General features: G+C 40.8%; 1 protein-coding gene across 2 annotated transcripts in view; it reads right to left on the bottom strand.

Annotated features, from left to right (window-relative positions):
* Positions 1-16,467, bottom strand: part of mino (glycerol-3-phosphate acyltransferase mino) — a 50,993-nt gene that overhangs the window by 31,393 nt on the left and 3,133 nt on the right. Inside the window, exon 1 of one of the 2 annotated variants that reach the window (XM_019042972.2) lies at positions 9,677-9,944. The exons of the other annotated variant lie outside the window; for it this stretch is intronic. The gene's annotated coding sequence lies outside the window, so the exon portion shown is untranslated. Of the gene's footprint in view, positions 1-9,676; positions 9,945-16,467 lie in introns of those variants that run through there. 2 annotated transcript variants of the gene reach the window in all.

The raw sequence follows: 16,467 nt of genomic DNA, 5'->3' as shown, positions 1-16,467 counted from the left end.
GGCATCATAGTCAGGGGCCAGGCAAGTAAAGGGGGGGGGGGGGTTACTTGCTAAAAGTTTCCTCAAGCTATCTACGCATACGTCCCAAAAAAGCTTTCTATAAGGGATATAAAGGGATGTCCGAGTGAAAATATGCCCGATTTTTTTTTTAGTTCTCCTATAGATATGTAGTTTAGGAAATAATGAAAATACGAAAAACGGGCCAAAGAGCACGTCTTGATGGTGAAACTTGTTTTTCAGTTTCCGATGAACAGGAATCATACCTACCTGGGTCATTTAGCAGTTACGAGAGTTCACTGGTCGCTTGATTTTCGAGATAAAGCTCGCGCGCAATCTCGGAACGCAACAGAAAAAGTGACGTCACGGCCAAAGTGGCGCAAAGTGGCACCCAAATTTTGCGGGATCGTATTCTCAGGACTCCTACGAACATGCCTATACAAATTTTTCTGGCGGATGGTGGCGGATGGGTAGTTAAAAGTTTACCTTAACTTTTTTTTTCTGCATTTTGATATAAGCACATTAGTGCAAACATAATCATTGAAAAAATGGGCCGAATACAAAAAATTATTAGCGGTATGTGTTCTCCAGACTCTGGAAAATAAGAATCAATTAATGAAACCAGCATTAATTTAAACAGAAGCAAGCTAAGTGCCGCGGCAGCTAACCGGTCGCTTGATTTTCGAGATAAGGCTCGCGCACAATCTCGGAACGCAACAGAAAAAGTGACGTCACGGCCAAAGTGGCGCAAAGTGGCACCCAAATTTTGCGGGATCGTATTCTCAGGACTCCTACGAACATGCCTATACAAATTTTTCTGGCGGATGGTGGCGGATGGGTAGTTAAAAGTTTACCTAAACTTTTTTTTTTCGCTTTTTGAGATGAGCACATTAGCGCAAACATAATCATTGAAAAAATGGGCCAAATACAAAAAATTACTAGTGCAATGTGTTCTCCAGACTCTGAAGAACAAGAATATGTCAATGAAATTAGCATTAATTTAAACAGAAGCAAGTTAAATGGAATAGAAAGACTCGGACGATTTTTCGCTAAAATAAAAAGTTACGCAAAGCCCCTCTTTGATGCCTTCTGTCACAAAAATGAACATGTTTCGTTCCAAATCAATGTCAGATCCTTAAAATATAACTCTTGAGGAACACTTTTGACCCTTAAAAAATGCGATTCGCCCGAATCGCCCATGACCGACCTGTACCATTGACTCGATCCACCGTGCGGCGGAGATCGGACGTACGACGTGATTCTTTAATGCGGGTAATGCGGCATTTCCTGTCGTCGCCAAGAGCTGTGCTGCGCAAGCGTACACTGTGCGGACCGATGGGGCACTCTCTTCCAATAAAGTGCACCCGGTTGCCATTTTGCCACGCTAGAGAAAAGCGTCGTGTGGACATTCCTACACAGCAAAATTTCTTCGAACAATATATTTATATCAAAGGAGAGTTATGACCAATTTTCTTTGAAATTTTCAGACATTTCAGATGAAGTACCGATAAAAATACTTTAAAAAATTAGAAGAGCAGTTTTCAAACGTCTCTCTGAAAATTAGTGTTATATCAAAGAAAATTTGGCAACGTTTGATGACTCACAAAGCGTACTTTTTTAACGTAGTAGGATTGCATGAGGAAAGACTTTAAAATCTATCTTCATGTGGGTATACTTGCGCACGACTTTTCTATCTTTTCATGTGAAGATAGAAAAGTCGTGCGCAAGAACTGGTAAGCCTGTGCCATTTTTAGTAAGGCGTAATACAGCATTCCCGGGGGTGGGGGGGGGGGGGGGGAGATAAAGTTGTCCACGAAATTTACCTGGGGAATTCTTCTCTTTAATATCTCAATTGAAATTTGCTCGTTCAATGAAGACAAAATACGTCGAACTCTTAATTTAATCTCCGGAAATTGTTATGCCCGCAATAGTTGAAAATAAGTGTCCAGAAATAATAATGCACAATATTTATAGAAGAAATGAATCATTTCTGTACTACGTATTCATAGACGAGAAAAGAGTAAGGCGCCGCGTCGAGGGATTGAAATTCCGCCAGCTGACACAGTTGTCGTGACGCAGCATCGATGATGACGCCTGGATGCAACTATTCGAGCTCGAGGGATGCCCGTGGTGCATACGCGCGAAATTGCAGGCGTTTTAGTTTTCTTAACGTCAAAGCCTGGATACAACAGTTCGTGCTCACTATCAGTGGCTATCCGCGTTGCACGTAAGCAACATTTAGGGCCCTTAGCGGTGTAATTATTTGAACTGGGTGAAGTAGGAGTCTTTACAACACCGTTCCTGGAAGAAACGTTTTCTTCAACTGAATGACGGGACATTCTCGGACTTTTTCAAAGGATAATCTACCGATCATACACACTGAGAAAAATCTATGATTGATGTTACCATATTGGTACTAATTGATCCGTGTAAGATCCCAATCTGTAGTGGCCATGACTAAAAATGGTGGTGTTTGTACCACTAAGTGATAATTTTACCGACGTAGTGGTATACAACGCAATTGTTAAGTTATCAATTTAAGGTGAACTAATTTCATAGATGCGTACTATTGATGCTGAGTTCGTACGGATCACTACTCATTTTGAAATTTTAATCATGGGTTTTGCCATATGAGAAAAGGAGAACGATTTCTGCCGTAGAAATGCCTTACAAGTTTTTAAATGTTACGTTGCAAAGTTGCGTACCCGTAAAAATATTTTTTTCCGATGGTTTTGAAGGCTTAAAGGATGAAAAATCAAGCAAAGAAAAAATGCCAATATTTTCTTAGGACCTGACATTATTCTGATAATTTTGAACAAAACCGTTTCCACTGACCTCTCTGGGTTCTTTGGCTCTGTAGAAACTTGATAATTTCATTGCACGTTTACCTGTTTTTCTGGTTTATCGTGACGCTTGACATAAATTTGTTAATTTTCAAGTGCTGTATAGTGACAAAATATTAAACAATACGCATCTATAATTTTTCAATTTTTTCTTACTTCTTTTCATTTTATTATGAGATGCACTCCTGATGTGAATGTTTACTTCCAAAATTAAAACCAATTGCAAGATGGGAGACAACCAATTAGCTGATAGTGAGAGGTGAACTGAACGATGAGACCTCGTGACTCAACATCGCCAGTTAGATATTCAATTTTTTTTTCATTTCCTTTTCTTTCCTTCTTTTTTTTTTGATTTTGAACAACAGCCGAAGGGGTCAAGCCCCCAAACGGCCAATGATCACACTGCAACTTAAAGCTTTCAAGGTTGTTATGGCAATTCGATTTCGAGTTGCGCTGTCATGTACTGATCTGTATCGTGTAATAGCGCCAGCGACAATAACACCAAGATATGCATCAAAGCATGCGCGTATGTGTTTTATTACTGAATTATTCAGTGATCGCGTGGAACATCACGACTCATTGTCAGCGAAATCCGCGAAAAAGTGAACTTCCCTGGGAAGAAACACTTATCGAGGAAATCAAGGATCCTCAATTTATTCACATGAAATGACGGGCTTACCTCATACTAAACCGAAGTTTGAGAAGAAAATGACATGGCATTATTCGATGTGACGATAGTTTCCTAAAACTGTAAAACTTCCTGATTTTCCCCTGAATTTTTAAAGGTTTCTAATAGAAAAAAATTCTTACATTTCCCTGATTTTCCTCGAACGTTGGACATGGAAGTGCTTTCGGCGGGATGAATTTTGTGCCGAATTCGGATTCTATCGATGTGATAATTTTTTGTTAGATTTCAAAACTCCCTGACTTTTTCATAACTTTTGAGGGTTATTAGACACAACGTGGTGAATTTCCTCTGACTTTTCTACATTGTTACTCTTTTTTTCAGCTGCTCATGGCCGATTTCTTATGAAAATTCTTCTGACAAAAATTTCTTAGCGTAGACATTTATAGATTTTAAAGTGTCTTAACCCGGAAGTGCCGTTTCTGCACCCTATTGCATCGATCAGTTCAATAACGATGGGCTGTCATCCTTAAAAAGTGAGATATATTGAGAAATTTGTAACGTCTCGAAAACGGAGGAACGTGGTGTTGGAGTAACGTACCATGGTTGTACCATTGATCTTCTTTTCAAATCATGAGGAATAAAACCTGGCGTTCCAAAACTCAATTCGCGAGCGCCGTGCACATTGAATCGCTAGGGCGCCTTCAATTTTGAGAGTATACAACACGCGCATCCCACGAGCACGAATAGTTGTAGCAAGGCGCCGTTGTTCCATCCTCGCATCCTTTACATCTCCGTTCATTACCGATTGATGAGACTTAGAAAGGAACAATGAGCTTTCCAGAGACGTCATTACCCATGTTTTCAAAACGTGAAATTTTTTTTTATATTGTCAAGTGTAACACTGGGAAGTAGAGCAAAGAAATTAATCAATTCAGCGGTCGAACACGATCCTAATAAAAAACCCGTGAACGACTCGTTTACTGCCTGCGTGAGGAAAAACGCATGTAGTATGAGTATTTTGAACAAACTTCTTGGTTGGTTAAACCAATTTTCTAGATGAATTATGTACGTTTTTCTAATTTTCCACGAGAATATTCATTACTGTACGTATCGTCGAAAACAAATATTTCGTCAGAAAAACTTTTTGTAAAGTAGCTCTAATGACTACTTCTAGCGGAGCAAGCACAATCGACTGCTCTTTTTTGAAAAAGCTTTCTTCTTCACACTTCAAAAATTTCCTTTTTTTCTTCCTCTTAAAAAAATAAAAATAAAGTTTCGAACGTCCACTAATTCTGGCTACTTCAAAAATTTCCTTTTTTTCTTCCTCTTAAAAAAATAAAAATAAAGTTTCGAACGTCCACTGATTCTGGCTACATTCACACTTTTTACCCTTCAATCGTTTCCGCGATCCCGAAACTTTCAGAGCCGCGGCCCCACTTGGAGACCCCCCGCAGGAGACGCCCCCTCCTCCCTCCCTCCTACCCGCCCAAGACACATTTTTCCGGTATCCTAGCTATACGAACATGTAAATCCAACCTCTCGCTTAAACGTTAACTTCGTTGATAGCATTTATACACACGCATGAGACATTCGACGATAGAAACGACACTTTGGCCGGGGTCTTTATCTGGAAGCTAACAGAGGCGAAAAAAACCAGGCGAGCTTCTGTCGCGCGGCCGATCATGAGAGACAAAGGTGACATAAGTTCATGACGGAGTGGTAAAACATACGCGGTGCCCCCTGGGCCCCCCTTGCGCACGTGAGCCGAGTTTCGACACGCTTTTGCTCGTCGGTGTCTCGGTGTGCGTACCGAATCATTGCACTTTGGGTTCCAATTGGCGTCGATCACGACTCGACGAGTGCGCATTTGTGGGGCATTTCTCTTCTCAAGGTCAAAGCGCATACTCTTCTCAAAGCTTGTTTCCTGACTCCGCGGACTTGTCCAGACGCGCGTGCCTCGGGGGAGGCAATGACGCGAACGATTTCCAGATTAGACCGCGCGAAAATTGGAACGAGTCAGGCAGAAACGCTTAAATGGCGCAGGTAGACATTTTTCGTACAGAGTGTCTACTATAACACACTGGGAAAAAAAAACCACATTGGATCTAGAGTCCAGACTCTTAAAAGCATCGACAAGAAAAAGTACTCTTGATTCAATCAGAATCTGGCTTAAATCAAGAACCAAGCCTCTTAATTTAAGCGGATTTCGTTTTGATTCAAGCAAAAATCCGATAGAATCAGGAGTATTTTTTCTTGTCAATGTTTTCAAGAGTCTGGACTCAAGATTCAATGTTTTTTTTTTTTTTTTTCCAGTGCAGGCTGGCCAAAAAGCAGTACTTTTACAGTACTTTTTCAGTACATTCCCAAGAAATTCAGTACCTCCTCAATAGAAAAATTCGGTACTTCTTCAGTACTTATTTCGTCCAATTGACGAAATTCGATAAATATCAAATATTTGAAATTCTCGCTCAAAATGCGACAAAAATGACAAAAAATAAACAAATTCCGGACCATCTAACAGAATTCTCGCACTTTTCGAGTACTTCCGGACCGTTCTTAAAAAATCAGTACTATCCGGACTCGTAGACACCCTGTCGTAGGAAGGTTGATCGGTGGCAAATTGCTGAAATTCTCGAAAAATGACGTTCTTTGGGGTGAAATTTTCGGGTCTAGTGAGTAGAACCATCTGATGCCACCCCTAGCTACGCCACTGCAAACGCACCAAACAGTATTTAAGAGTTGGGAGTAGTTTTGATGTCAACTTGTTGTCAATTTTCGTTTATTTTAAAAAATAAATATTTTGAACTTGAAAATAATCGCTGAAATTCGTCTGTAACATCGAGTGTAGTGGCGAGGCGTGAAATATCGATCATCAACATTTCCCAATTTGAAGTTGTGGTAAAGAATCGATTATTAAGGTGTTCGTTGCGAACACCCTGTTTATCGATCCTTTTCCATACGTTTTAATGGCAGATCACTCGATACATCGCAAAGCGCGCCATGACTCTGTGCGCCTCAAAGGAAGATTTTTCTCGGTTCAAACATGACGAATTGATGCGATTTATGCTGTTAAACTCTGTCCATTTCAGAGACTTTGAAAGGAAACTGTTGACAAACAAGTAGGCGGATCACGAGAGAGGCTATGCAAGTGGACAGGTGCGCTCATTTGGTAAAATTGAGCAAGAAATGAAATTCAAAGGACAACCCGCCCGCAGAGCAGAGGGGGAGCCGCCGGGGTTATTTTTTCAATTTTCCACGATTACTTAGGTAGTATACACAGCACATCAGTATACAAAGATTTTTCATAATCGACTAAAGACTCACAAAAAGCAAGGCATTAAGTCCCATAGTTAATCGTAAACAAATGCAAATAAAATGCAGGGGGGAATCAGGCAACGCAAAACACGGTTAGGCTGAATCTTGGATTAAAATTTGCATTAATTCAAAACTTAAATTCGGTATAAATATAGAGAGGATCAATTTTTCAAAATCCCCCAATGGTCCAGGATCTATCTCTCCCTCCCCCCTCCCCACACCTCTCCCCCCAGAGGTTTTTCCCCCGACCCCTTTTCATGCGACCTACGACCCATTGGCGAGGCGTGAACAATCGATTATCGATATTTCCTCGTTTGACACTATGGTAAAGAATCGATTATTAAGGTGTTCGTTGAAAACACCCTCTCTATCGATCCTTTTCGATAGGTTCAAATGACGGATCAATCGATAGATCGTAAAGCACGCCATGCCACTGCTGCGACAGACTGCTTCTCTTCGACGTGGTGTAGTGTACGGAAAATGCTGCTCATAAGTTTAAGATATATTCATGGAAAATCTAGAATGAAATACGTGTTTAAACAGCTTCAAGGAACGTATGAAATTAAAGACTGAGCAAGAGTGCAGAGAATTTTGGTTGAGAGAAAAAAAAATACTTTCGGAGATCAACAATATTTGTGCGTATGATTATGTCGATGATCAGGTTGTTCAGCATTTTCTTCTCTTTACGACAGAATGACTGATATGTTAGGGACAGCCCGGGCAATTATAGTAGCAAAAGTTTGTCAAATCAAATGCTTTTTGCTGATGCATGAGATTGTTCATTATATCGGCTCTCAAAGTCGTCATTGACAAAGGAGATGCTGATTCTCAGAAATATATTGCGAGGTTTTCTTCAGTATTTTTTCTCTGAACAGACATAACACATGAGGGATGGACGAAGACTCCCCCGAAAATCTTCCTCCTCAAAATTCTCTTCCTTCAAATTTCAGAGAATCTGCGAAGAGCCGAAAGTTTTTAATTGCTTTGTAATTTCATTTGATGTTCGTTTTTCGTCACGTATAAGAACAAGTCTTTCAAACAACGATCCACCCATTATAAAAATTGTATATTTATTGTCAATCATTAGGTTAGTACGTTGGGATTCCTGAATAGAATACAAATTTTGAAAACGAGCAAAATTTCTCCCACCCCCTTGACCCTCTTATGCAGTTGAGTGGTGTTGTTCTATTTTAGATTGTTACGATTTGCTCCTAAAAGACTTCTCTTCCGTACTCCTCTTTTTCCTACTTACAAAAGATTATCTCCTCTCATTGTTTGGCAAACTTGGGGCTCATCGGGGATCATGTATGTGTGCTCGCACAGAAAAATTATTCCAACGAAATAAATGAAGACTTTTTTTTTATTCGACTCACCACAATTTGATTGAAATTTGAGATTAATAATAATTGTAAATATTATTGTTTTCTTACCTGAAACAAAAGAAATACAAAGAACGATTAGTAAAATGAGAGAGTATGAACAAATTGAGAGTGTCAATGATAATGTAATGAGGTTAAGTGATATTTTCATAGAAAATGAAAAAATGATAACATCAAATAAAACTAGTGTATCATGTCAGATTTTTTCACCAAGATATTCGAAATCCAAGTACATCGGTTCGATGGCAAAAAATCCTCGTCGGCTAATGATGCAAAACGTCGGAATTTTCAGGATTTGACATCATTCATTCCATCACAATAATTTCCCGATCACTAGGAAACCTTAAGTAGCGCCTATGCTTTGTAAAACTTTTCCTTCTTCGCTATAAATATTTATCATTAAGTGCAGTACTAGTTCTACGAGGAATCAGTTAGTGTTTGTTTAAAGCATGGATTTTTTACCATGCGAGCGAGAAAACAAAACGCTATGTTTAAAAGTACATTTGGTTGATTCTTCATTAAAAGACTGAACTCAGTGGTAAATGACAGCCAAATCAAATTTTTTATTTATCAATAGGCAGAGAGAATTGAATTGAAAATCACGGGTAGTAAATATAATTCATCGCGGGGATAGACTTGGAGACAACAGACACAAATCTTGGAATAGATTAATATTGCTGAACGGAGGATGTTTTCTGGCCTGCTAGAAGAATTGAAGGCGAAATCACAATGTGCGTGGACTCTACACTCCCTCTTTGTCCATTCGCTTATTCAAAATTGGACTAAATTTTGCAGTAAGGGACTACTATTTCTGACTCATTTTAGAAACAACATATGTGCCATCACTTTCCCTGTGCAGATAGGTGCGGTACAGGTGAGGTAGAAATAGCGATTCTTTATTGCAAAATTCAGTGGAATAATCAGTCAGCGCACGATCCACCGGGTACCAGGAATCTATAGAACAAAATTCCCTGAGATTTCCCTGATTTTCCAGCAAATTTTGTTGAAATTCTGGGAAATTTGAGAGTGCGCGGGATGGTTAAAAAGACAAACTTTTTAACAATCTTCGCGCGACATTAATTTTATGTTCGAAACGTTCAAATCATTTTTGAAAGCAAAAACCGGTGAATTAAACATTTCCCTCCAAACACTTTCGTAAGGTTCCCTGATAATTACGGGTTTTCCCTGGCTTTAAAAATTCTCTCACATTTCCCGGTTTTCTGTACTATGATAACCCTGGCTCCTATCGAACACTGGGGAAAAAAACACATTGGATCTAGAGCCCAGACTCTTAAAAACATCGACAAGAAAAGGTAATCTTGATTCAACCAGAATCTAGCTTAAATCAAGAACCAAGCCTCTTAATTTAAACGGATTTCGTTTTGATTTAAGCAAAAATCCGATTAAATCAAGAGTATTTTTTCTTGTCAATATTCTCAAGAGTCTGGACTCTAGATCCAATGTGTTTTTTTTTCCAGTGAAATATCCAAAACGATTGGCTTCAAATTACCTACTTTTTAAGTTCCTCGAGAGCTGTTCTGATTCAGCGAGCTCGTAAGAGACCGATGTAAACAAGGGACTTTCAAACCGCTCGACCGTGTCACGCGGGGTGTCAGAGGGGACCAAAACCGGGGAAATGAGCGAGAAAGTAAGGGCACAGGGTCGCGGGCCCGATTCACGTGGTGGTCGGACGAACGGCGCGGGCGAAACGCGTGACGCACTCGCGGACACTGACACTGACGCCGCGTCGGCACGAGCGTTGACCGACAGCACTGCTCTGCCGGTTGCCTCATCCGAACTGATCGCGCTTCGAGATCAGTGTCAACGCGCAGTAGCCTCCCCCGACAACGACGATTAGGCTCGGCGGTAATCGAATTCGAATTGGTAATTAGGATAAAATAAAACTCCCGTGCTCAGGAAAAACACTGTATGAGCCGTCGAGCCTTGCCAAATTTCCTTCGAAAAAACGCTAATTCTCAGGGAGACTTGCGGATGTTTTCATTCCTTTTTTTCTGAGGCATTATTCGTAAAGTTGATCTAATAAATCTGAACATTTCCAGGAAAATACACATAGACCTTATCTCTAAAATCAATACTTTATCACGAGGAATCTGGCAACGTCTGAAAGCTCATGCGGCGTTTTATCTCAGCACGACAAAAAAAGACTCAGGTTCCCCGAGCTTTGGAAGTCGCGGTACGCTGCTCGCTTAGTTGCACGAAATTGGCCGCACGAGGTGTCGAGGTGCGGAACTGGGTGAAATGGTTTGCCAAAGCACAGACGTTGGCGCCGCAACTTGCCTTACCGGGGTCTCTATTCGCTCATAGAAAGGACCTCGAGGATCAAACTCGGTAAAATCTAGTGCAAAGTAGTATTTTTAAAGGCTCAAAATATGGGGAGAAGTCATTTTGGGAAAGGATCCAAAGGTAGAGTAACTCGATAAAGACAGTATCGAGTTTCGGCATTAGTCTGCCGCTTTTGATTAGCTCTTCCATCTTGAGATTCATGGAGCTCTTAGGACCCAAAAATGATGGACGGTGAAAGCAGATGTAAATACAAAATGACTTTAAGGTGATTCGATGGACGCCATATTTTGTGTCAGAACGACGTGCGATATATCGCATCGATTGGCTCTATTTTTTAGCTACTAATAATTTTTCTCGAATTTTGAGATCGCAATTCTGTTGTTAGGAGACTAAAGCACTCACTTACCAATTTTTACAAACAAATTCAATGTAATAAAGGCGCGGTTTTTTTGGAGAGAAAACATCGCATTCGATACTGATATCGAATCTGCACTCGAAAGCGACATTTTCTCTCTAAAAAAACTACGCCTTCATGACGTTGAATTTCTTTGCTAAAATTGGTAAGTGAGTGCTTTAGTCTCCTGACAACAGAATTGCGATCTCAAAATTTGAGAAAAATGACGAGTAGCTGAAAAAATGGAACTAATTGATGCGATATATCGCATGCCGTTCTGGCACAAAATATGGCGTCCGTCGAATCACCTTAATGTGGTTTTATTTGCGGATTGCACCGGAAACTTTACTCTAATGTAATTACGATGTGCGAACACAGTTTTACGGTCAATCGTTTGCTATTTTTACAAGAAAAATTATCTTGGATATATTGTGAAGTTGGCAGCGAGTGCGGCTGGGGATATCCGTCAACAGTTGGCATTGACACCTCCCCCCTCCCCTATCCATCATCAAAAATCAAAATTAAACGCTACCATTATTGTATCCTCAGGCTTCCATGAAAAAAGGAGGCATCATGCCCATACTCTCTCTATTAAGGTACTCTACCTAAAGGAATATCAAACCTATGAGTTCGAGGTAAGTAGGGAAGCGAATCCCTAAAAAGGATACATTCTTCTTTTTCTTCTTCTTTTTTTCAATTTAAGACCAAACGCACTTATTAAATTTACATACGTTTAACATTTCTGGAGAGTTGGGTTACAAGCAACGAATCAATGCCATGCATGCAGTTTACTCATTCATTTTGACCGAGCTGTTCAGTCCTTGACAACGAGCCTTTTTTTGGCGCGCATCGATACCAAGATCAAGGAAACGCTCGGTGGGCAATGCTCGAGGTTAAGTGGAGCAAGGTGCACTATCTCATGCTTATGGAAAGGTGAAGAGAGCATTCTCGTCGAGCTGCAGGAAAGACTTTTTCCTTCTCCTGCGCAAAATGAGGCTAATTTTAATAGAGGACTCATTTCACCAATGATCGCGAGAGCTTCCTCTTGGCATGAATAAATCTATGCAAATTCTAAGAATTTCCCCCGGCTGACCGGCGCGAATTCCTCGATTCTTTCCCGCACCTGACCGATGAATTTTCACGTGGAAAGCCAGATGCAAATTCAAAATAAGACGGTCGATATCAGTCCAGCTTCGTCTCCGAACTGCGCGTAAAAACCACTCCGAATTATTTACTCGTACTAAGCGTCCGAATTGACCTCACGCTAAAATCGATTTATGGGATGTTCGGATTTGCCAGATCAATTTGCCATATATAGCATAGAATATTCTGGAAGACTGAAAATAAAAGGAGAAAATCAAAACCTGGTAAGGTCCGCCAGGAATTGCTGCGTGAGATTGCGCATCGGTCTCTGTCATTTAATGGGTATCTATAAATATTGACCTGAGCGTATCGACTCTTGCCACGAACATAAAACCAAAATTCAGGGAAAATTTTCCGATAAAACTGTACGAAGGACATTTTGCTTCTTTCACAGCGAGGACCACCATGAATAATCTTGGGTATATCGAATGACGCTATAATAACCAGATTTTGAATTCCAGCTTTAAAAATGTTATAGGGACATCATTGAAAACCGGGGGTGCGAATTTTTCTCAGCCGCGCGGTCGTGACCAAATTGTCAAAATCCCCTCAAAATTGTGGAAGCTGATTTTTTTTTTTTTTCTTTTTTTTTGCGAGTGAAAATGGAAAAAAACAGGAATCGCGCGCTTGAGCATTTTCCGCTTCCTAGTTAAAACTTGACTAAGGGATGCAAAAAAATGCCTGGTCGCGTAATCCAAGAAACGCGGCTTACGTGAAGAAAATCATGGGTCGCATGGCAATGAGAAATGAAATGATGACTTTTTTGGGAAGGGTAGCCTAATACTTTCAAAGTAGAGACCATTTAGACATTTTACCGTGCTATCAGGCATTTTAGCACAAAATCAGTCATTTTGACCGCGAGGCAAATCAGAAATTCGGCTGATTATGAGATCAGTAGCGATTTTGCGAACGAGCAATCCTGTTTTCCCTCAATTTAAATCCATTAAAAATATCGACTTTGGGCGAGGCAAGCAGCCCCACCAAGAATCGATAGTTTTACATATATTTATATGTAGGAAACACAGCGTTGCTAACTTTTAAGAATCGCAAATGAACGAGATAGAAACGCCGGATCGCGACAGACGGTCGGCGTTTTAGTGCTGTTTGCACCCCTGCAATGCTTGATTGAATCACTCAAAACAACATTTAGTTTCGTCTTGAGTTCAAAGTAAAAAACAGAACAAAGAAGAAGAAGCAAGAAGAAAAAAAAAAACCCTTCGAAAAAAAAAAGGGAGTGGGGAACAAAAACACAACAAGCGAACACCTGACACGACATTACGTCGAACCGATTTCTGCGTTGGATCCTTCCGTTTCGTGCCGTCCTCGTATGCAAGCTCACATTATTTACATGAGTGTCAGAAAGACACATCACGCGATGTGATATATTCCACAACCTCATTGAAGTAGCTGCTGAGTTGCGATGGTGAAAGTGGCAAAACCAGTGGCGATTCTTGAAACTCGGCAACACTGTTTTTCCTCCATTTGAATGCATGTAAAATAATCGATTCTTCTTGCCACATCTAAAATCAGCGACCTGGTATTTTATCAGGGGTGGCTCCAACATTAGAGGTCAGCGTTTCATAAAGAGATGGGCCATTTTGGGACTGGACGGTACCAATTCAGATAAAAATGTCCGATTTTTATGAAAATTTAATAGTTTCAAGGAGACGAGAGTCCCACTAATTTAGTCCCTGCCCTTATCAGGGGGGGGGGGGGGCGGCATAGTCAGAAATTTTTCACGCGGGTAAGTACGTAAGATCAAAGAATTTTCATGGGAGGGCCATGATCCATGAGTAAGAAATTCCTGAAAATCACAAAAAATTACTTTTTTGGGTGAAAGTATTCGGTCTTGGAAAGGGCCCATGCCCGCTAAGCTCTTCTAGCTACACCATACCATGGGAGGGGGAGGCCAGGGAGGCCTCCGGTACCATTAAACTTGGATCCCTTGGGGGTAAATTCCCCATTCGTCCCGGCGGTCATACGATAAACGACAAACCGGTAAGGGTGCTCTGGAACAGGAACACTCCGTATACTGCCGTGCTACGTAAAAACGCCGTATGAGCATTCGAATGTTGTCAAATTCCCTCTTGGAAAATATTGATTCTTAAAGAAAGTTATCAACATTTTCCCTTAAAATTTTCCGAATTATCAGATCAAATTACGAGCAAAATCCTCTGGAAAATCACGAGAGAAATATTCACAAATTTCCCTGAAAATTCGTGATTTGTCGAAAGAGATTTGGCAACGCCTGATGGCTCTTACGACGTTCTTCATTAAGACGGCAGTATACTGCCATGCTAAGGAAAAACGCCGTATGAACCTCCAGACGTTGCCAAATTTCCTCCAATAAAAACCGAATTTACTGAGAAAATTGTGAATATTCGTTTTCAAAATTTTCAGACAATTTTGTACGCAATTTAATCTAAAATATCAGAAAGTTTCGAGGAGAAAAATGCATCAATTTCGTCAAAAATACATGTTTTATCGAAGGAACTTCGGCAACACTCGAATGCTCATACGGCGCACAGTGGATCGAGTCAATTAGAGAGGTCGGACATGAACTTTTTGACAAAAAATGCAAATTTGGATGTTCATTCCGTCAGATTTTATATTTTAAGGAGTACTCGTAGAAGAAAATTTCCCGAGAAAACCAATTGAACCACTTTTAGAACCTCTAAGTGTTGTGTAAACGAAGTTGTAAGCGTTTAAAGTTTCCGAATTTTGTCCGACCTTTCCTATTGGCTCGATCCACTGTGCGGCGTTCTCCCTTAGCACGGTAGTGCACCGGACACCCCTATCTAGCGGGTTGAGTTTCTCATCGCCCGGAAATCAGCTTAAACTCGACCGATCCAGCGACGAATTAAACTTTTACTGTTGCGAATGGCTCACAAATTAGACGCAAGATCCTTATCAAATTCGTTACGTCAACTCATGAATATGTTGATGTAGACCTAGTGGCGGGCCGTGCCCGCGCCTTGATTGAGGCGAGCGGTGAGCACGAGGCGAATACGAACTCTCGGTGCTCGACTGCTCGCCCGAGACGCGACGGAAGGAAGAGGAAAGTCTAGACTTGCTCTTTCCGTTTCGAAAGCCTAGAAATCTAGAAATCTGAGATACACCGAGTTCTACAAGCGAAACGTGTCTTGGATTTCGTTACGTGAAGGCTTTGAAAAAATCTCGGGAATTTGAATTTTGTGCGTGAAAAGTTCTCGGTAATTGGGTCAACTTTGTTCTCACTTTCTTTGAAACGTCCTGGTTTCGAAAACTTTGGACCAATTTAAGTAATAATACAACTGGGATTGTGGTGGCGATGGTCACGGACAGGGGTGCAAAAAGTGATCGAACGGTCGAAAGGCCGATAGTGGAGCAAATGTAAAGGCAGAAGGCATAAACTAGATAAGCGCACAGGTTTTAGCAAGGGGAACTGTGTAACGCGCTCTCGTCTCTTATGCGAAGAAAATAAGTAGGCCAACTTTTATGCGAAGAAAATGGTAAAGCAAGCTTTTTTATGCGAAGGGAAAGGTGGTTAGATGGAGCGCGCGAGTCTTATGTAGACAGCGATGTGAAGGCAACCTCAAAAATGTGAAGGCGGAGAACTTTCTTCACCCCTGATCACGGACGGCGAAAGTTCTAAGCCTTCCCATTATAAAAATACCCTTTCCCCAAAAATGTTGAAATTCATGTTTTTTCCTCTCTGTAATCATGAGTTGTCCCATACCCGAACCCGAATCCAGAATGGAGATGTTGCATGTGTGAGGAATTTGCGATTTGACTCCTGATTTTTACATAAAAGTTCGCGAGAAACACAATGGTGCTACTGGTTTTCTCGGAAATCAACTCCCAAGCTCAAAAAAAGCTCTCAACTTGAGGCCTAAATGGAGGGAATACCCAACGCTATCCTGAGAGTCCACCTTTACATCAAGACAAACTCTCTATGCAAAGATAGGGAGAAAATGCATTATTAGCAGGGTTGCCGTGTTTTCAGTTTTAGAGTCCCCAAAAAAAGTGGCAGCCCTGACAGTGTATTCGCTCCCTATCTCTGCATGGAGAGTTTATTTTGATGTAGAGGTGGACTCTCAGGATAGCGTGGGATTTCCCCTCCATTTTGGCTTCATCTTGAGAGCTTTTTTGAGCTTGAGAGTTGATTCAGAGAAAACCAGTGGCACCATCGTGTTTCTCGCAAACTTTTACATTAGAATCGACAGTCAAATCGCAAATTCCTCACACATGCAACATCTCCATTCTAGTACTCTCATGAGAGGGGTGTGTGTGTGTGAGGGTGTGTGTGTGTGTGTGTTACCCTCGAGTTTTGGATTCGAGACATGTCCGGCGTTAGGCAAAATCTCTGAAAAAAATCAAATGAAAGCGTGAAACATTCTCGGCAAGGTTGTTATGTATTTTGGCGATCCGATCATTATGCGGAAAATTGAGAAAGTCGCGAAACAAATCAGTAATAGTTTACTT

Source organism: Bemisia tabaci, chromosome 4 (assembly GCF_918797505.1).
Source record: "Bemisia tabaci chromosome 4, PGI_BMITA_v3".
NCBI classification, from domain to species: domain Eukaryota; kingdom Metazoa; phylum Arthropoda; class Insecta; order Hemiptera; family Aleyrodidae; genus Bemisia; species Bemisia tabaci.
The sequence above is the reverse complement of the archived record's forward strand: the minus strand, read 5'-3'. Positions and strand labels throughout refer to the sequence as shown.